General features: G+C 48.6%; 1 protein-coding gene across 4 annotated transcripts in view; it reads right to left on the bottom strand.

Moving 5' to 3' along the window:
- ARSA (arylsulfatase A) overlaps positions 1–23,056 on the bottom strand; it is a 158,896-nt gene that overhangs the window by 4,704 nt on the left and 131,136 nt on the right. The gene's annotated exons all lie outside the window — the stretch shown is intronic.

Here is a 23,056-nt window from a genome sequence, read left to right as displayed (position 1 = left end):
AAAATATTAAAGCATCTTAAGCGCTTAAAAGCAGATACAGGCGTACCCCGCATTAACGTACGCATATATACAGGCATACCCCGCATTAACGTACGCATATATACAGGCATACCCCGCATTAACGTGCGCATATATACAGGCATACCCCGCATTAACGTACGCATATATACAGGCATACCCCGCATTAACGTACGCATATATACAGGCATACCCCGCATTAACGTACGCATATATACAGGCATACCCCGCATTAACGTACACATATATACATACATACCCCGCATTAACATACGCAGGTATGTTCCTGATGCTGAAACCCTGTGTAAAAGACTGAATCTGGGCTTGTAGAATTGATATAAGTTAGTATGTTTGAATGTAAAAAGTTTTTTTTTCTCCCCCTCTTAACTCTGTGCTGTTAATTGACCAAATGGAACAAGCTGATTGATTGGGGAGGGTCATGTGACTGCTTTTATCTGTATAATACCAACACCTTTCCTGCATCTTTGCAGGAACTGCATTAGGCATTAGGCAGTGAGGCATTTAAAGTGAGGTTTTTAAGTGATAAATACAGTTAGACTACAGTTAGACTAGAGGTGACTGGGGACTGCATCTACTGCACACTCTTTTACTCAAGACAACAAACAGTAAGCTATTCAGATCACACTATGATCCCATGCTTGCTAATCTGCCTATTTCAACCCCCCACCCCTTTACAACTTATTCACTGCAGTCTCTCCCAAAACTGACTGCACAATACACTGAAACCCTGAACTGACTAGCATTGCAATACAGCTAAACATTTGACAAGGAACAGGCACACACCTGCTGTTTAGTCTGCTCACACTCACTCTGCTCACAACAGCTCCTTGCAGCACTGCCTACCTCTGGCAACATGAACCTGCTATGTATTTTAATTTTTTTCTTTCTCCTGGTCTCATGGAGATGTTACTCCCTCTATCCACTACAAACTCCTCCATCCTGGCCCACACCCAACATCACCATACACCCTGGACTACTTAAAAGCCTTGCACTATCTACTGAATGTTGGTGGAGAACTCTAAAAACCAGCACACCAACCACTGCTCACTCTAATGGCAAACACCACAAATCTACAACTTGCAAACAACTACCCAAATTTCTACTCATACTATTACTCTCTTTAGCAGGTGATATTGAACCTAACCCAGGTCCTCCCATTTCAGCTCTGTCCCATGCCCCTGAGAATTCCACCTTTAAATTCCAAAAAGGGCTATCTGTCGCCCATATAAACATCCGGAGCCTGCTGCCCAAACTGGACGAACTAAGGGCATGGTGCCTTATGCATAAACCCAAAGCCATCATTCTTACAGAAACATGGCTATCCCCTAAAACCCCAGATGCAAATATCGCCATTCAGGGATACTCCATTTTTAGGAGAGATAGGTCAAAGAGAGGAGGAGGGGTGTTATTTTATATTGCAGACACCTTACAATTTACACTGTTAAATTGCCCACCAAGTCCACCCTCTTTTGAAACTCTAGTTGGCAAAATCTGCCTCCCCTTTTCTAAGCCCATCTTGCTTGCTGCCATCTACCGCCCCCCTAAAGCCCCTCTACAATCCTTGACTGATATCACCCAATTTCTTGGCTCCATTTCCTCTCTGAAAGAGAAGAGTGAGCTGCTAGTTCTTGGGGATTTCAACTTCAATTGGCTTGACCCTAAAAACCACAAAATCCAGATACAACTGAAGTCACTTAACCTATCGCAACTCATTTCCCAACCCACACGGATAAACCTGAAATCGCATAACCATTCCTTGCTAGACTGGATTCTCTCCTCAAACCCCAGCAGAATCCAATCCTCTGGCATCCTTCCTGACATTTTCAGTGACCATGCAATAGTGTACTGTGTAAGGAAAATTAAACCGCCCCATTCAAGCCCTAAAGTTCTCCTCACTAGAACATTTAAAAACTTTAACCCACAACAGTTTCTGGATGACCTTACCAACTGCCCATGGCACAGATTCGATTTAATTCCCGACCCCGATTCTGCGCTCGACTATTTCCAGTCCGAGTTCTTAAAACTCTGCGATACCCATGCTCCACTACGCAAAATAAGGGTACGGAGGGCCCACCTTCCATGGGTTACACCTGACCTTATAGCACTCTACCAGTTCAGGGATGCCTTGTGGAAAAGCTACAAAGTAACTGGCACTACCAAGGATCTCAATCACTACAGATGCCTGCGGAACATGTGCACAAGGCAAACAAGGCACGCAAAAGCACAATATTACTCTGACAATCTCCTCCAGAATACATCAAACCCAGCTAACTTCTGGAAGGTTATCAACAATATATTCCAGCCTCCTAACCATCAACAACCAAGTAATATCACTAAGGGGGATATTACTCTGACAAACCCCACTGACATTGCAAATGCATGCAATAATTAATTTGTGGGGTGTGCCACTAACTTATTAGCGAAACACAGCACAAACCCAAAACATGAATCTCATCCTGGGAGTATCCCTACAGTCCCACCCCCTCCCAACACTGCCCACAATTTTCAATTTAGCCCAGTATCTGAAGAGGAGATTACACAAACGCTTCTCAAATTAAAACTAAGCAGCCAATGTGGACCCGACTTACTACAATCTAGGTTCCTACGACTTGGTGCCCCAGCCATTGCCAAACCAATTACGTCCATAGTCAACTCTATCCTGTCTGCAGGCCATATCCCTAAGACCTGGAAAACTGCCAAAGTTGTCCCAATCTTCAAAAGTGGGGACAAAAACACTGTCTCAAACTACAGGCCAATCTCACTTCTCCCAATTCTATCCAAAGTAATGGAAAAATGTGTCCACTCCCAATTAAGCGATTTCTACACCAAGACAAATTTCCCTAGCCAATTCCAGTCTGGGTTTCGTCCCAAACACTCCACCGTAACTACCCTGCTAAAAGTTTGCAATGAAATCCAGTGTGGAATGGAACGGGGACAACTCACTGGTGCAGTATTCCTAGATTTTGCAAAGGCTTTTGACACAGTTGATCATGTTATCCTGCTTAACAAACTCCAGAGCTCTGGAAAAGGGAAACATGCTTTAAACTGGTTTCAGTCCTACCTATCAGGAAGATCCCAACATGTGTCCATCTCAGGCTCTAACTCCAACCCCCTGGATATCACCTGTGGTGTCCCGCAAGGCTCTGTTCTGGGGCCCCTACTCTTCTCAGTGTTCATTAATGATCTTCCCACAGCTTGTAAGGAAGCCTCAATACTCATGTATGCAGATGACACAATCCTACATGCACACAGCCATAGCCTCTCTGACCTTCAACACATACTTCAGTCTGACTTTTTGAGACTCGAAAACTGGATTTCCCAAAACAAACTGTTTTTAAACACTGACAAGACTGTAACAATGGTATTTGGGACCAAGACTAAATTTGTAAAGATTCCAGTGACTGAGCTCCTGATTAGAACCAACGCTAACACCACCCTAACACCTGTCACTAGTTTTAAATACCTGGGCTTATGGTTTGACTCCCACTTAACATTCGGGATGCACATTGATACCCTGACAACCAAGACCTATGCCAAACTAGGGGTACTTTACAGGAACAAATCCTCCCTAAGTCTCCTGGTCAGAAAGCGTATTGCACAGCAGATGCTAATGCCAATTATTGACTATGGAGACATAGTATATGGCTCGGCTCCTCAAACCCACCTTAGCAAACTTGACACCCTCTACAATTCAATTTGTCGTTTTGTTCTCCAATGCAACTACAACACACATCACTGCGAAATGCTCAAAGAACTAGATTGGTCATCACTAGAGTCTAGGCGCAAAGTTCACCTTTCCTGTCTGACCCTCAAATACTTTCTGGGCAAGCTACCCAGCTACCTGAACAAGCTCCTCACCCCTACCACATGCAGCACCTATCACCTGAGATCAGACTCCAAAAGACTATTCATGGTCCCAAGGCTCAACAAAGTATCCGGACGTTCCTCCTTCTCCTTCCGTGCACCCCAAAACTGGAACAACCTACCAGAGACTCTCATATCCATCACCAGCTTAAGTTCTTTCAAATCTAAGGCTGTCTCACACTTTAATCTGGTCTGTAACTGTTTCATATGCTCATAATATATATTTTCTTTAACTGTGCACGCAATGTCTCTGTATATAATGTATACCTTGTTCATTTATGTAACTGTACTTGTAACCATGTATTATTTGTTTTACTCTGTGACCAGGACATACTTGAAAACGAGAAGTAACTCTCAATGTATTACTTCCTGGTAAAATATTTTATAAATAAATAATATATACAGACATACCCCGCATTAACGTACGCATATATACAGGCATACCCCGCATTAACGTACGCATATATACAGGCATACCCCGCATTAACGTACGCATACATACAGGCATACCCCGCATTAACGTACGCATACATACAGGCATACCCCGCATTAACGTACGCATACATACAGGCATACCCCGCATTAACGTACGCAATGGGACCGGAGCATGTATGTAAAGTGAAAATGTACTTAAAGTGAAGCACTACCTTTTCCCACTTATTGATGCATGTACTGTACGGCAATCGTCCTATACGTGCATAACGGATGTAAATAACGCATGTGTAACAGGCTCTATAGTCTCCCCGCGTGCGCACAGCTTCGGTACAGGTAGGGAGCCGGTATTGCGGTTCAGGACGTGCTGACAGGCGCATGCGCAAGGTGCCGTTTGCCTATTGGGCGATATGTCCTTACTCGCGAGTGTACTTAAAGTGAGTGTCCTTAAACCGGGGTATGCCTGTATAGCACTTATTCTGGAAACCTCTAATCCGGGAGGAGAGGGAGAAACTCCAGACTAACTGGGTAGGTGAATGCGTATTCTCCCCAGCAGTGGGAAAGAAAGGGGGTTAGCGATTCTGATAAGCAAAACACTACCATACGAGCTTATATCAACTGGGAGTGACACAGAGGGAAGGGTGGTACAGTGTGTTCTCAAGATCAACAATATGGATATATGGATATATGGATATATGGATATATAGTATTTATGGTCCGAATGAGCAGAGCCAACCTTTCTTCCAGAGTGTAACTGATAAAGTGTTGAAAGAAAGAGGAGGTAACCTTATTGTGGGCGGTGATTTTATCGCTGTCAGTGATCCATTTTTAGATAAATCTTATCTTAATCAGAAAAAAAAGAAAATCAAGACCTGCACAGAGAAGCATAGGGCTGTTACAGGAAACATTGGGGTTGTTGGACTGCTGGAGGCTACTTAACCCCACTGAGAGAGAATATACCCTTTTCTCTCACCCGCATAACGCTCTCAAGAATAGACTATATTCCAACAAGCGACCATATGATGGACAAGGTGTCCGCAGTGGCGATTAAACATATAATCAGCGCAGACCACGCACCAGTATGGTTAGAGATAAATGTAGGATTTAGGGAACACAAAAATAGAATCTGGAGATTTCTCCATCTTATCTTCATAATAATGAGGAGTTTAAAGCTTTTCTCCTCAATAACTGCCACTATTTCCAGGAAACAAACGCCATACACCAAAATAAGGGGAGATTGTATTGAGAGGCAAGATTCTAACATACATGAACAAACGTAGGAAAGAAACAGAATCAGAATACATTAAATCTAGCAAGGAACTGAACAGGGCGTTCTGTCACTTCAAACAAAATCCTGCCCCAGAAAACAGGGACAAATACATGGGAGCAAAGAGTGTGTGCGAAATATGGCACACAGAAAGGAACAAAAAAAGCTCCAATTTACAGACCGTAACCTTTATAAGTGTGGTAACAAGGCAGGTAAATTATTAGGAAATCTGGTTAGACGAGCTACACAGCCAAAACACATACTTAGGATGCGTGAAGCTTCAGGTGAACTAACATCAGCTCCTGAAGAAATATGTACAGGGTTTGGGGACTTTTATCACAATCTGTATACTACCAGGGAGCAGGATGATGGAGCTCAAGACAAGTTTTTACAGGGATTAAAGTTCCCAAAAATAACGAATGAAGAGCAACAAGAACTTAATGCTCCAATTACCAGGGAAGAAATAGAGGCTGTCGTAAAGAAACTTAAAAATGGGGATAATGTTAGATGGGAATTTTTATTTGATATACTTCAAAGAATGGGAATATCGGGCATGTTTCTTAACATGATTAGAACTATGTATGAGGTTCCAAAGGCACAGATCATGGCAGCGCAAATACTCTCCCAGGAATTCAATTTATACAGAGGAACAAGGCAAGGGTGTCCCTTGTCGCCATTGCTATTCAACATAGCAATGGAACCATTAGCTATGTTCCTTAGGGACACGGCAGACTATAAAGGCATTGAAATAGGAAATAAGGAAGTGAAGTTGGCTCTTTTTGCGGATGACCTTCTGATGTTTGTGTCTAATCCGGAAACAGCGGTCAAAAAAATATATGAGACACTTAAAGAATATGGAAAATGTATGGGGTTTATAGTTAATGCCTCCAAAACTGAGAATTTAGTGCTGTCTCGTAACAATAATGTTAGGTGGGAGGAAGACCTCCCTTTTAAAAAGACAAGACAGCCAATCAAATACTTGGGGGTTAATATAGACACCGACCTGGAAAAATTGTACGCAAGCAATTTTAAATCCATCCTAACGAAAGTGATTAAAGAGCTGGAAAGCTGGCGAGGCCTCCCATTGAACTTAGCGGGTAGATGCCAACTCGTTAAGATGATCAGCTTCGCTAGGATTATATACCCATTGCAGATGCTGCCTATCCTGGTTCGCCGTGCAGATATAAAATTGATTAATAGTGCAATAAATAAGATTATATGGAACAAAGGCAGAAATAGAATTGCAATGTCAAAACTATTTCTCCCAAAGGAACTTGGGAGTGGGTCAAGCGCTGGTAAAGCTGACCCTAAGGTGTGTTACCAAAATTAATTGCTGGTTTTGAGGTATGCTGTGTTAGTGACTACACCCTATCACACCATTAGTAGGTATTCAATTAGCGACTATATTGGAACTATGTCAGTGGCACTTGTGAGGTTCGGCTACCCTACCTACAGTTAGGTCCCTTAAGCAGGTTACATTGCAATCATTACCGTGAGTATACATTTATACACAATATTACCCTGTATCAAGCAATTCATTTTGGTAACACACTTTAGGGTCAGCTTTACCAGCGCTTGACCCACTCCCACCCATTTTATTCACACTATACACATATTTACCATTTAATATTTCATTTCATGTGTAGACTTTTTTATCATAACTTTATTAAATGTTACGTTTTAATAGCCCCGGAGTGCACCCATCAATGTGTTTCTAGCTAGAGAAAGGGTGGTAACACATCCTTCTCTCTAATTTTGGAAAAATACTTCTATTTCGCACATCTGATGCACCCAATGCCACACTAGGCATGTGTGGGCGGAACTCATATTTACATATCACACTATATTAACGTTAGTGAGCAGTATATATATATATACCCTTTTGTGTTTCGATCACAAAATATGTTCAAGACGTGGGAAACCAAGGGAATAAAGAATATAGGGCAGCTGGTAGATACAGAACGGGACCGCTTTCTGTCATTTGAAGAGCTCGGAGTTAAGAAGGAATTCCCACAATCTCACTACTTCCCCGACATGCAGATCAGACATTACTGTGACAGCCTAGAGAACTATAAGAAAGAGATATTAGGAAACAACATGTTTGATAACTACTTTAGGACTGAAAATAATATTACATATTCCATCTCTGAATTATCTGATTGGATCCGAGATAAAGACCATGGCAAGCAATTGCAAAAAGTGGCAGCCAAGTGGAACACGGACTTCCCGGAAATAACGGGGATTGACTCATTGCTGGTAGCATTGGGTAGAACCAGGAAAATAATAATTATATCAGAGACATGGAGGGAATTACAATTTAAATTGCTACAGAGAGCATATTATGCATTTGATATACAATATAAACAGATAGAAAAGGATCAAACTAAATGCCCGAAAGGTCTGCTTATTAAAGCGGATCTAAAACACGGCCTGTGGGAACGCCCATGTATATCTGCTTTTTGGGACCAGGTTCTAATATATACTGTATACATGACATGACAAAAGTGGTAACTGTGAAGGAACCTCTATCGGTTTTATTAGAAAACATGGAGGGGTGGAAAGAAGTTAGTGGGGTCTCAGTAATCCCAAGGATTGCTGACATTATACTCCTGGCAGCTAGAAAGTCTATAATGGGGCAAAGGGTGAAGTGTGACCCTCCAAACATGGAAAGGGTTAAAACATATCTCACTCAGCTAATGACCTTCGATAAAATGGAAACGGAGACCAATAAGGAACAAAAAACTGAGAATGTCTTTACAAAATGGGAACCCTTTATTGACTCCCTACCACAGAGTGAAAAAGACCAAATATATCAGGCTCTCACACACAACCTGGAGTCGCTTGCGACAAAGTGCACAAGGTCAGAGATGAGGTAAACAGAGGGAGGAAAGAACCAGGTAAAACGGGTATCAAGACAGGAGAACAGTATATATCAGTATATATCCGTATATATCCGAACCTAACGCCTGTAATGTGTGTCCGACTAAAGTTATGTTCTGTACATTCTGAGTTAATTATTTAATTTTAAAATGGTGTGTAACGGGTATTCCCTGTGAATACAGACACTACTACCTGCTGTGTAACCTGTGTGGCTCTCAGGAGCCTAAGCCTCCGCTCGGGGAGCCTGGGGCACATACATATGTAACCCCGGTCTCCAGCAGCTCCTTGAGACCCCCCTTCCCTGGCGCAGCTCGATCGCGGGTATTGAAAAACCCGACGGCTGCTTCCAAGGGTGGGGGCTGGAGCAGGGAGCAGCGCGGCTTCTCCTACCTGCGGCCGGTTGCCGGGGACGCGATCGGGCCGTTGCTAAGGCCGCGATCGCGTCTCTAAGGTCCCGGCGGCCGCAGAGCAGGGCGCCGCCATTGCGCTTCAAGTCGCGCATGCGCAGTGAGTCCCCGGCGGCCCAGTTAGCTCGCGCATGCGCAGGGAGGCTGCGAGAGGCAGGGAAGAGTCGCGCGAGGGCAGAGACAGAGCAGCAAACAGTGAGGCGGCCATTGGTAGTTCGCGCAGGCGCAGGAGAAGCGCGCACGCGGCCCCAATGGTGTAGCAGCCCCCTGGGAACTACAATCCCCAGGAGGCATAGGGAGACAGGCACCAGGTGCCTGATAGTGGCCAATAGGGCTGGAGGAAGCTCAGCCCGGGAAAAGAGATACATTTCCCGGGCTTTGCATGAGTCACGTCAGTTGGAGCAGCGGAGCTGAAGGGGAAGGAAGGATGCAGGGAGTGAGTGCAGCTCCTGCATCCTGATAGGTACCCACACCCTCCAGGTAGGCCCCAACTCCCCACCAGGTTAGTGGGTAACTGATAAGGGACGGCCCTAGATAGGGAGGTCGCCCTTAGTGTGTGTAAGGTGCAGGTTTCGCAGTGCCACAGCGGAGAGGGCTGTGCGCACTGGCAAATAGGCACAGAGTGTGTGCAGTGTGTTTACTGCGGGTTCCAGGGTGCTGTGTGTGTGTCGCTGCATGTGCTGGGCGCAGTGTGTGCAGCGTGTGTGAATGTCTGCAGGCTGACAGTGAGAGCGGTGTGTCTGCTGCAGGCTGTTAGGAGTAGCGAGTAGCTAGTTATAGGGAGGATTAGGGACTTGGGTAACTAGGAGAGTGGGGCAGGTTATTACCCCGCAGGCCCTAGGAGTTTCCCCCAAGTCACCTCAGGTTGCGGTTCATCAGGGACAGGCCCTAGGTTAGGGTTCCTGTCACTTTAGGGTTAGTTAGGGATAGATAGGGATAGTGGCGGCTGCTGTTCCCGTGAGACGGTGTGTTGCCGAGAGACGGTTGTGTTCCCGTGAAGCGGTTGGACCCTCGTTGGGGTCCTGGAGAATATCACCTGGAAAGGATCAGACGGATGCATCGCACGTCTGACCCTTTGAGAAGATTGTTGCTGACCCGAGCACCGGAGTGCTCGGAAGGTATTATGTCATCTCATGTGCACCAACAGGCCTAGAGGTTTTAGTGACTGCGCAGTCACCCAGTGACTATCTCTGTAGGAGTACGGGACATTGGGTGGGGTTCTTGGGACACTGGGTGGGATCACCTGGTGTCGGGGAATCGTCCTGCGAGACGTCACTGTCAGTGTCTCCTCGTGAGAGAGACACTGGTTATTATTATATTATTTGTAAGTAAAGTAGTTATATATAATCACTGTGTGTGTAGTTTCTTATTGGGTTCCTATGTAGGGTCATTCTACACTTCCCTAGAATCCTACATAGGTGGAGGCACTGAAGAAGATCCGTTCCAGAGGATTCACCCCAGGCTCTCATTAGCGGAGGCTCAGACCTCCTGTGAGCCTGCAAGTATACGCACCACACCGGTAACACTACATGTTCTACTCACCCACACTACATATGAGATTGGGTGGGGTGGAATACCTGTTACATTTGGAGGCGCTGCTGAGATACATCTGGAGTGCCCTGTCCATTTTTTTAAAATTGTCCCGTTCCTATTTTTGTCGCTATGTTTGTAAAGTCCGGAGACGAGGTCCTTGCCTGGGCTTTGCGGCAGTATATGGAACCTGGCCAGGTAGTGGCGGTAGGAGGCATACCCGCTAGTATACCCGCAATGAAGGTCCGGGAGGGTATGTGTAAAATTCCTGGGTGGCCGTGGGCATGTGTCTTAGATGAAGAACAAGATCCCACGTCCACATGGAAAAGCACTCTGTTTGTTGTAACTCACACTGAGGATATATGCCTGGCAGAGGCACCGTCCGCACTGTTCATGCCCGGGGGCCCCTCAGAAGGGTACCCCCTAGTCTACGCAGACCAAGCAAAATGGCGTCTCCCGCCAAATCAGGAGAGCGCACGTGCTGCTGACTGCCAGTCTGCACAGAAAGATGTCGCAACATTCTGTCCGGGTTTGGCGCGAAAGTCAGAGCCCCTCCCCTGTGATGTGAGTGACTCAGAGCAGAGCGCAAACCAATCCCTTGTAAAAAGTGCCCTTCCTTTAGATTCCACCAGGGGGAGCAAGCACGGTTATCTTCAACCATACGTGGACGCTGTGATAGACACTCTGATCTCTGAGGATGAGATGATGCATGAGGATGAGATGATGCATGAGGATGAGATAGACTGTCAGGGGATACACCCTTATGTGTATGTGCCCTGGCGAGCGCCAGGAATAGATCTCCTTATGCTCCTGTGCCCCTGCTTGCAAGAAGCCTATGACGAGGGAGCCGTTATGTCCCAAGTGCCACTAGACTTCAGGATCACCGAGGTAGATGGGGAGCCGTGTACACAGTGCTTTAGCCCCACCTGTGACTGTTCTAGGGGAGCACTGGCGTGGGAGCCCAGATGTGATTGTTGCGGTGCAATTTTCTTGATGCCTATTGTACCCCAGCCTACAGAGCCAGCTAAGGAGCCAAGTGAACCCTTGGCGGAGAAGAGCGTGACCGCAGTGGAGGTACCGGAGCACGCCAGCTTCGTACCCACAACCACTGGCTGCATTTCAGAAGAATCTGGTGACTACCTTGCGGAGGATACTGTCATGATATCTTCCGGGGAAAAGGTGGAAGTCCCATCGGTGGCGATGCACCTACCGGCGAACCACCCCAGCGGTAATGCAGAGGATACAGAGCCTGCTGTGGGCCCGTGTGCCCTACAATGGTCAGTCCGACCTACTACAGAGGTACCATCGGTCCTAGAATGGGGACCAGTACCTAACGCCGACAAGGGTGAGTCGACTGCCCCAGGGGTGTCGGGGGTGAGCCTCCAGGTGACCGCGGAGCACGATGGCTCCTTAAGTCTGGTCGCCTGGGCGAAGGGCTCCCCTCTGCATCGCGTCCTGGCGGAGGTGTCCTCACTAGAAGGTAGCTGTCCAGAGAAGAGAGTGGACCAGTGTCTACCGCCGATCCTTCCGGAAGAAGGGAAGCCCATCGTCAGCCAGCCGAGTGGTAAGGAACCCCCTTGTTCCCCACAGACTCCGAGGGAGGTGGCCGTGAAGAAGGCCAAAGCTACGGTTCCTGAGCGGAGTGTGAGCTCGTGTGCTCCGACACGAGTGGTCCCAGGACTGGGATCCAACGCTCCCGAAGTTCGGGTCAGTGAGTGGACTGTTCCAGAAGAGTTGGGGTGGGAAGGGAGCGATCAAATCAGGTACAATACATGTGAATAAAGAAAATATAAAAAAAAAAAAAAAACAATAATTGTGCAGTATATTGGTACAATGCTGGCTAGATGAAAATCTTGGCTCTTGAGGATTTTCTACTTACAACAAAGTAGAAATAATCATGCAGTGTTCTGACAAATTGCAGAAAGTGTGGTGATGGGTTCCTTCTCTTAAGGTATTAATGGCCCCAGTAGATTATCTTGCAGTAGAATTGAATCAGCAGAAGTAGTGCTCACATCATACATGCAAAGAGACAAAAACAGCCCAATGGTGTAGATTGTAACTTAGCTTGTTTATGTCATATAAAGAAATGGTAGATGTACTCACAAAAGTACAAACGGATTGTACACATAAAAGTATCTTTCGACGGTCTGTGCCTGCAAATGTTCCCACACTCCTTTAGAATCTCCTGCCTCGCCGGCTGACAGTGGCGTCTGACGTCACTTCCTGCTCGCGGATGACCGCATCCGCTGGTATCGGGATAGCGATGCGCTAGGAGAAGGGCTGTGAAGGAACTCTGGCGTCCGGCGTCTTCCTCTCTTGGTTGGCTGCAGCACAAAGAAGGCTCTACGCGTTTCGCTGCTTACTCATACAGCTTCCTCAGGACGCCAGAGTTCCTTCACAGCCCTTCTCCTAGCGCATCGCTATCCCGATACCAGCGGATGCGGTCATCCGCGAGCAGGAAGTGACGTCAGACGCCACTGTCAGCCGGCGAGGCAGGAGATTCTAAAGGAGTGTGGGAACATTTGCAGGCACAGACCGTCGAAAGATACTTTTATGTGTACAATCCGTTTGTACTTTTGTGAGTACATCTACCATTTCTTTATATGACATAAACAAGCTAAGTTACAATCTACACCATTGGGCTGTTTTTGTCTCTTTGCATGTATGATGTGAGCACTACTTCTGCTGATTCAATTCTACTGCAAGATAATCTACTGGGGCCATTAATACCTTAAGAGAAGGAACCCATCACCACACTTTCTGCAATTTGTCAGAACACTGCATGATTATTTCTACTTTGTTGTAAGTAGAAAATCCTCAAGAGCCAAGATTTTCATCTAGCCAGCATTGTACCAATATACTGCACAATTATTGTTTTTTTTTTATATTTTCTTGATTCACATGTATTGTACCTGATTTGATCGCTCCCTTCCCACCCCAACAACAAGACTGCATCTGTTGGAAATCCTCGCATATTTCCAGGAAAGGTTGAGAAGTATCTCTTCAGGTTACATTTTTGTGTTTTACATATACTGTTTAATTATTCGGTTTATTTTATTCATCTATGGTATTTGTGGCGCCTATTCAAATCATTTGACAAATACCAGAAGAGTTGGGGACAGGTCCCGATACCACCAAGGTGGGAACTGACAGCGTCCCCGAGGACCTGTTGGCCACCGTGGATCACCGCAGGGGTAAGGTGTCTACTCTTTCCCCCCTGCCAGGTGAAACCGAGACATTGTCCAGTGCTCGCTTCTCAGTGGAGGCCTCGCAAAGATATGGGGACAAAGATTGTGTAAAGGAAGATCCAGGGAGACTGGCCTCCTTTACGCCCAAAAAGGAGCGTGCCATTCGCCAGGTGGTGGACCGCGGGAAAGGTCCTGGCCTCCTGGTCTACCGCATCCCTGCCGCGGATGACCGGGTAAAGGTCTGCTTCAGAGACACTGTGCTACTCCTTCCACCAGGGGGAGGAAGTAGCGAAGAGCCAGTAGCTGTCGCTTTAGAGTGTGCTCTCCAAGAAATTTTTCTGGGGGAGGCTCACGGACGCAAAAGTGAGGTACCCCCACATGATCAGTTCGGGGCGCCCCACACATGGTCTCAGCCAGTCTCGGGTATTATTGAATGTGATATGTCTTGTACCCTGTGGTGTAAAGTTAACTTGCTAAGTGTACCGTTTATGCGATGCAAATTGTTATTGTGTATACTTAGGCCAATTGATGTCGTTCTCCAAGCGAGGACGTTGGAATTTCCACCAGGGGGAGAGTGTAACCCCGGTCTCCAGCAGCTCCTTGAGACCCCCCTTCCCTGGCGCAGCTCGATCGCGGGTATTGAAAAACCCGACGGCTGCTTCCAAGGGTGGGGGCTAGAGCAGGGAGCAGCGCGGCTTCTCCTGCCTGCGGCCGGTTGCCGGGGACGCGATCGGGCCATTGCTAAGGCCGCGATCGCGTCTCTAAGGTCCCGGCGGCCGCAGAGCAGGGCGCCGCCATTGCGCTTCAAGTCGCGCATGCGCAGTGAGTCCCCGGCGGCCCAGTTAGCTCGCGCATGCGCAGGGAGGCTGCGAGAGGCAGGGAAGAGTCGCGCGAGGGCAGAGACAGAGCAGCAAACAGTGAGGCGGCCATTGGTAGTTCGCGCAGGCGCAGGAGAAGCGCGCACGCGGCCCCAATGGTGTAGCAGCCCCCTGGGAACTACAATCCCCAGGAGGCATAGGGAGACAGGCACCAGGTGCCTGATAGTGGCCAATAGGGCTGGAGGAAGCTCAGCCCGGGAAAAGAGATACATTTCCCGGGCTTTGCATGAGTCACGTCAGTTGGAGCAGCGGAGCTGAAGGGGAAGGAAGGATGCAGGGAGTGAGTGCAGCTCCTGCATCCTGATAGGTACCCACACCCTCCAGGTAGGCCCCAACTCCCCACCAGGTTAGTGGGTAACTGATAAGGGACGGCCCTAGATAGGGAGGTCGCCCTTAGTGTGTGTAAGGTGCAGGTTTCGCAGTGCCACAGCGGGTAGTGCTGTGCGCACTGGCAAATAGGCACAGCGTGTGTGCAGTGGATGATTTGCTGCGGGATCCAGGTGGCTGTGTACGATTGCCAGCTGTGTGTGTGTCGCTGCATGTACTGGGCGCAGTGTGTGCAGCGTGTGTGAATGTCTGCAGGCTGACAGTGAGAGCGGTGTGTCTGCTGCAGGCTGTTAGGAGTAGAGAGTAGCTAGTTATAGGGAGGATTAGGGACTTGGGTAACTAGGAGAGTGGGGCAGGTTATTACCCCGCAGGCCCTAGGAGTTTCCCCCAAGTCACCTCAGGTTGCGGTTCATCAGGGACAGGCCCTAGGTTAGGGTTCCTGTCACTTTAGGGTTAGTTAGGGATAGATAGGGATAGTGGCGGCTGCTGTTCCCGTGAGACGGTGTGTTACCGAGAGGCGGTTGTGTTCCCGTGAAGCGGTGGGACCCTCGTTGGGGTTCCTGGAGAATATCACCTGGAAAGGATCAGACGGATGCATCGCACGTCTGACCCTTTGAGAAGCTTGTTGCTGACCCGAGCACCGGAGTGCTCGGAAGGTATTATACCATCACATGTGCACCAACAGGCCTAAAGGTTTTAGTGACTGCGCAGTCACCCAGTGACTATCTCTGTAGGAGTACGGGACATTGGGTGGGGTTCTTGGGACACTGGGTGGGATCACCTGGTGTCGGGGAATCGTCCTGCGAGACGTCACTGTCAGTGTCTCCTCGTGAGAGAGACACTGGTTATTATTATATTATTTGTAAGTAAAGTAGTTATATATAATCACTGTGTGTGTAGTTTCTTATTGGGTTCCTATGTAGGGTCATTCTACACTTCCCTAGAATCCTACATAGGTGGAGGCACTGAAGAAGATCCGTTCCAGAGGATTCACCCCAGGCTCTCATTAGCGGAGGCTCAGACCTCCTGTGAGCCTGCAAGTATACGCACCACACCGGTAACACTACATGTTCTACTCACCCACACTACATATGAGATTGGGTGGGGTGGAATACCTGTTACATTTGGAGGCGCTGCTGAGATACATCTGGAGTGCCCTGTCCATTTTTTTTAAATTGTCCCGTTCCTATTTTTGTCGCTATGTTTGTAAAGTCCGGAGACGAGGTCCTTGCCTGGGCTTTGCGGCAGTATATGGAACCTGGCCAGGTAGTGGCGGTAGGAGGCATACCCGCTAGTATACCCGCAATGAAGGTCCGGGAGGGTATGTGTAAAATTCCTGGGTGGCCGTGGGCATGTGTCTTAGATGAAGAACAAGATCCCACGTCCACATGGAAAAGCACTCTGTTTGTTGTAACTCACACTGAGGATATATGCCTGGCAGAGGCACCGTCCGCACTGTTCATGCCCGGGGGCCCCTCAGAAGGGTACCCCCTAGTCTACGCAGACCAAGCAAAATGGCGTCTCCCGCCAAATCAGGAGAGCGCACGTGCTGCTGACTGCCAGTCTGCACAGAAAGATGTCGCAACATTCTGTCCAGGTTTGGCGCGAAAGTCAGAGCCCCTCCCCTGTGATGTGAGTGACTCAGAGCAGAGCGCAAACCAATCCCTTGTAAAAAGTGCCCTTCCTTTAGATTCCACCAGGGGGAGCAAGCACGGTTATCTTCAACCATACGTGGACGCTGTGATAGACACTCTGATCTCTGAGGATGAGATGATGCATGAGGATGAGATGATGCATGAGGATGAGATAGACTGTCAGGGGATACACCCTTATGTGTATGTGCCCTGGCGAGCGCCAGGAATAGATCTCCTTATGCTCCTGTGCCCCTGCTTGCAAGAAGCCTATGACGAGGGAGCCGTTATGTCCCAAGTGCCACTAGACTTCAGGATCACCGAGGTAGATGGGGAGCCGTGTACACAGTGCTTTAGCCCCACCTGTGACTGTTCTAGGGGAGCACTGGCGTGGGAGCCCAGATGTGATTGTTGCGGTGCAATTTTCTTGATGCCTATTGTACCCCAGCCTACAGAGCCAGCTAAGGAGCCAAGTGAACCCTTGGCGGAGAAGAGCGTGACCGCAGTGGAGGTACCGGAGCACGCCAGCTTCGTACCCACAACCACTGGCTGCATTTCAGAAGAATCTGGTGACTACCTTGCGGAGGATACTGTCATGATATCTTCCGGGGAAAAGGTGGAAGTCCCATCGGTGGCGATGCGCCTACCGGCGAACCACCCCAGCGGTAATGCAGAGGATACAGAGCCTGCTGTGGGCCCGTGTGCCCTACAATGGTCAGTCCGACCTACTACAGAGGTACCATCGGTCCTAGAATGGGGACCAGTACCTAACGCCGACAAGGGTGAGTCGACTGCCCCAGGGGTGTCGGGGGTGAGCCTCCAGGTGACCGCGGAGCACGATGGCTCCTTAAGTCTGGTCGCCTGGGCGAAGGGCTCCCCTCTGCATCGCGTCCTGGCGGAGGTGTCCTCACTAGAAGGTAGCTGTCCAGAGAAGAGAGTGGACCAGTGTCTACCGCCGATCCTTCCGGAAGAAGGGAAGCCCATCGTCAGCCAGCCGAGTGGTAAGGAACCCCCTTGTTCCCCACAGACTCCGAGGGAGGTGGCCGTGAAGAAGGCCAAAGCTACGGTTCCTGAGCGGAGTGTGAGCTCGTGTGCTCCGACACGAGTGGTCCCAGGACTGGGATCCAACGCTCCCGAAGTTCGGGTCAGTGAGTGGACTGTTCCAGAAGAGTTGGGGTGGGAAGGGAGCGATCAAATCAGGTACAATACATGTGAATAAAGAAAATATAAAAAAAAAAAAAAAACAATAATTGTGCAGTATATTGGTACAATGCTGGCTAGATGAAAATCTTGGCTCTTGAGGATTTTCTACTTACAACAAAGTAGAAATAATCATGCAGTGTTCTGACAAATTGCAGAAAGTGTGGTGATGGGTTCCTTCTCTTAAGGTATTAATGGCCCCAGTAGATTATCTTGCAGTAGAATTGAATCAGCAGAAGTAGTGCTCACATCATACATGCAAAGAGACAAAAACAGCCCAATGGTGTAGATTGTAACTTAGCTTGTTTATGTCATATAAAGAAATGGTAGATGTACTCACAAAAGTACAAACGGATTGTACACATAAAAGTATCTTTCGACGGTCTGTGCCTGCAAATGTTCCCACACTCCTTTAGAATCTCCTGCCTCGCCGGCTGACAGTGGCGTCTGACGTCACTTCCTGCTCGCGGATGACCGCATCCGCTGGTATCGGGATAGCGATGCGCTAGGAGAAGGGCTGTGAAGGAACTCTGGCGTCCGGCGTCTTCCTCTCTTGGTTGGCTGCAGCACAAAGAAGGCTCTACGCGTTTCGCTGCTTACTCATACAGCTTCCTCAGGACGCCAGAGTTCCTTCACAGCCCTTCTCCTAGCGCATCGCTATCCCGATACCAGCGGATGCGGTCATCCGCGAGCAGGAAGTGACGTCAGACGCCACTGTCAGCCGGCGAGGCAGGAGATTCTAAAGGAGTGTGGGAACATTTGCAGGCACAGACCGTCGAAAGATACTTTTATGTGTACAATCCGTTTGTACTTTTGTGAGTACATCTACCATTTCTTTATATGACATAAACAAGCTAAGTTACAATCTACACCATTGGGCTGTTTTTGTCTCTTTGCATGTATGATGTGAGCACTACTTCTGCTGATTCAATTCTACTGCAAGATAATCTACTGGGGCCATTAATACCTTAAGAGAAGGAACCCATCACCACACTTTCTGCAATTTGTCAGAACACTGCATGATTATTTCTACTTTGTTGTAAGTAGAAAATCCTCAAGAGCCAAGATTTTCATCTAGCCAGCATTGTACCAATATACTGCACAATTATTGTTTTTTTTTTATATTTTCTTGATTCACATGTATTGTACCTGATTTGATCGCTCCCTTCCCACCCCAACAACAAGACTGCATCTGTTGGAAATCCTCGCATATTTCCAGGAAAGGTTGAGAAGTATCTCTTCAGGTTACATTTTTGTGTTTTACATATACTGTTTAATTATTCGGTTTATTTTATTCATCTATGGTATTTGTGGCGCCTATTCAAATCATTTGACAAATACCAGAAGAGTTGGGGACAGGTCCCGATACCACCAAGGTGGGAACTGACAGCGTCCCCGAGGACCTGTTGGCCACCGTGGATCACCGCAGGGGTAAGGTGTCTACTCTTTCCCCCCTGCCAGGTGAAACCGAGACATTGTCCAGTGCTCGCTTCTCAGTGGAGGCCTCGCAAAGATATGGGGACAAAGATTGTGTAAAGGAAGATCCAGGGAGACTGGCCTCCTTTACGCCCAAAAAGGAGCGTGCCATTCGCCAGGTGGTGGACCGCGGGAAAGGTCCTGGCCTCCTGGTCTACCGCATCCCTGCCGCGGATGACCGGGTAAAGGTCTGCTTCAGAGACACTGTGCTACTCCTTCCACCAGGGGGAGGAAGTAGCGAAGAGCCAGTAGCTGTCGCTTTAGAGTGTGCTCTCCAAGAAATTTTTCTGGGGGAGGCTCACGGACGCAAAAGTGAGGTACCCCCACATGATCAGTTCGGGGCGCCCCACACATGGTCTCAGCCAGTCTCGGGTATTATTGAATGTGATATGTCTTGTACCCTGTGGTGTAAAGTTAACTTGCTAAGTGTACCGTTTATGCGATGCAAATTGTTATTGTGTATACTTAGGCCAATTGATGTCGTTCTCCAAGCGAGGACGTTGGAATTTCCACCAGGGGGAGAGTGTAACCCCGGTCTCCAGCAGCTCCTTGAGACCCCCCTTCCCTGGCGCAGCTCGATCGCGGGTATTGAAAAACCCGACGGCTGCTTCCAAGGGTGGGGGCTGGAGCAGGGAGCAGCGCGGCTTCTCCTGCCTGCGGCCGGTTGCCGGGGACGCGATCGGGCCGTTGCTAAGGCCGCGATCGCGTCTCTAAGGTCCCGGCGGCCGCAGAGCAGGGCGCCGCCATTGCGCTTCAAGTCGCGCATGCGCAGTGAGTCCCCGGCGGCCCAGTTAGCTCGCGCATGCGCAGGGAGGCTGCGAGAGGCAGGGAAGAGTCGCGCGAGGGCAGAGACAGAGCAGCAAACAGTGAGGCGGCCATTGGTAGTTCGCGCAGGCGCAGGAGAAGCGCGCACGCGGCCCCAATGGTGTAGCAGCCCCCTGGGAACTACAATCCCCAGGAGGCATAGGGAGACAGGCACCAGGTGCCTGATAGTGGCCAATAGGGCTGGAGGAAGCTCAGCCCGGGAAAAGAGATACATTTCCCGGGCTTTGCATGAGTCACGTCAGTTGGAGCAGCGGAGCTGAAGGGGAAGGAAGGATGCAGGGAGTGAGTGCAGCTCCTGCATCCTGATAGGTACCCACACCCTCCAGGTAGGCCCCAACTCCCCACCAGGTTAGTGGGTAACTGATAAGGGACGGCCCTAGATAGGGAGGTCGCCCTTAGTGTGTGTAAGGTGCAGGTTTCGCAGTGCCACAGCGGGTAGTGCTGTGCGCACTGGCAAATAGGCACAGCGTGTGTGCAGTGGATGATTTGCTGCGGGATCCAGGTGGCTGTGTACGATTGCCAGCTGTGTGTGTGTCGCTGCATGTACTGGGCGCAGTGTGTGCAGCGTGTGTGAATGTCTGCAGGCTGACAGTGAGAGCGGTGTGTCTGCTGCAGGCTGTTAGGAGTAGAGAGTAGCTAGTTATAGGGAGGATTAGGGACTTGGGTAACTAGGAGAGTGGGGCAGGTTATTACCCCGCAGGCCCTAGGAGATTCCCCCAAGTCACCTCAGGTTGCGGTTCATCAGGGACAGGCCCTAGGTTAGGGTTCCTGTCACTTTAGGGTTAGTTAGGGATAGTCAGGGATAGCGGCGGTTGCTGTTCCCGTGAGACGGTTGCTGTTCCCGTGAGACGGTGTGTTACCGAGAGACGGTTGTGTTCCCGTGAAGCGGTGGGACCCTCGTTGGGGTTCCTGGAGAATATCACCTGGATAGGATCAGACGGAGGCTTCGCACGTCTGACCCTTTGAGAAGCTTGTTGCTGACCCGAGCACCGGAGTGCTCGGAAGGTATTATGTCATCACATGTGCACCAACAGGCCTAAAGGTTTTAGTGACTGCGCAGTCACCCAGTGACTATCTCTGTAGGAGTACGGGACATTGGGTGGGGTTCTTGGGACACTGGGTGGGATCACCTGGTGTCGGGGAATCGTCCTGCGAGACGTCACTGTCAGTGTCTCCTCGTGAGAGAGACACTGGTTATTATTATATTATTTGTAAGTAAAGTAGTTATATATAATCACTGTGTGTGTAGTTTCTTATTGGGTTCCTATGTAGGGTCATTCTACACTTCCCTAGAATCTCACATAGGTGGAGGCGCTGAAGAAGATCCGTTCCAGAGGATTCACCCCAGGCTCTCATTAGCGGAGGCTCAGACCTCCTGTGAGCCTGCAGGTATACGCACCACACCGGTAACACTACATGTTCTACTCACCCACACTACATATGAGATTGGGTGGGGTGGAATACCCGTTACACATATAACACAATCTTGTGGTGCAACGCCTCCACCTGCGATGGCTCCCGCCAGAGGAGGAGTGGTTCCTCGCAGGACAATTTATATATATATCACTCCACACACCGCATGTAAAATAACCAATTACTTTACTGTAGCAATACTTATTCATATATCAACAGGTGTCCCTCTCTAGAGGGGACACTGACTACTGCGTCTCGCAGGACGCTCCCACCTACACCGGGTGATCCCACCCCGTGTCCAGTAACCCCACACAATATGTCCCGCACCCTTAAAGGGAGAGGATATGTGTGACTGCGCAGCCACTAGTCCCGTAATAATAATATAATATAGGATCGTTGGTGCACTTGGTGATGGTTACCTGCCGAGCACTCGTGCCCGGGCCTGCCAAGGAGCTTCACAAAGGATCCAAAGGCTGGCGGACACAGGAACTACCGTCCGGGGCAATCCCACCCGGATGGCTGCTGCAGCGGCAGCGGAGGTATGAGCCCAAACTTCTGAATGGGCGCGCAGCGTCCGCTGTGTCCCTAACTCACTCTGGGTAGTAAGGGGCAGGGTCCCTAACCTGGGGCCTGTCTCTACAACACTCAATGCTACTAGTGACTCAGGGCTATCTGGGGCCTAGGGGGCTGCTGGCCTAGTGCAGGGAGTCACTGACTCCTGCACCCTACCTCCTTCCCCTAGCTGCTCCGGACGCCGACTAACGTGCTCCAAACCCCGCGAAAGGAGAAAATTTAAACAACTTACCGTAATTTTCTTTTCCTGGAACCATGGCAGTGGGCACCATTGGGTTAATCCCTTCTCACTCTAGGTAGGACAGGAAATAGACTTTTGCAGGTAGGCCATATAAGGCCCCTCCCTCTACCTGCACCTTAGTCTTACGATTCTTCCATAGCTGAAAATATATAACTGATAGGCATTAGACATACATAGGGAGGGTAACTATGTGCCCACTGCCATGGTTCCAGGAAAAGAAAATGACGGTAAGTTGTTTAAGTTTTCTCCTTTCCTGATCACCCTGGCAGTGGGCACCATTGGGACATACCCAAGCAGTGCAAATTTTAGGGAGGGATACATCAGAATAGACAACACCAGTTTAATGCCTTATCAGTTTGACCTTTATTAATACACTTTACACTTTATTTTACTACAGTTTCTAACACTCTACGCCCAAAGCTTGCGTCAGCTGATGATTGTACGTCTAGTCTGTAGTATTTCATGAATGTATTGAATGAAGACCAGACAGCTGCTTTGCATATTTGTCCTGGTGTAGCCTGGGCCTTAAATGCCCATGAAGTAGCCATGGCCCTTGTAGAATGAGCTTTAATGTTCAAAGGTTTATCTTGTCCTTTGCTTTCATAAGCCTTTTTAATACAAGACACTATCCACTGGGAAATTTTTGTCTTTGATGCTGCTTGTCCTTTCTTTGGTTCCTCTGGAATGACAAATAATTTGTCTGACTTTCTGATATCTCGCATCCTTTCCAGGTACACTTTAAGACATCTTACCACCTCTAACTTGTGTAGTCTTTCTTCTTTTTTTGGTTCTGGACAAATTGACGGAATCACAATTTCTTGATTCATGTGGAACTGTGATACCACCTTTGGCAGGAATTGATGCACTGGACTGAGAACTGCCTTG

This window comes from Ascaphus truei, chromosome 5 (genome assembly GCF_040206685.1).
Source record: "Ascaphus truei isolate aAscTru1 chromosome 5, aAscTru1.hap1, whole genome shotgun sequence".
NCBI lineage: Eukaryota > Metazoa > Chordata > Amphibia > Anura > Ascaphidae > Ascaphus > Ascaphus truei.
The sequence above is the reverse complement of the archived record's forward strand: the minus strand, read 5'-3'. Positions and strand labels throughout refer to the sequence as shown.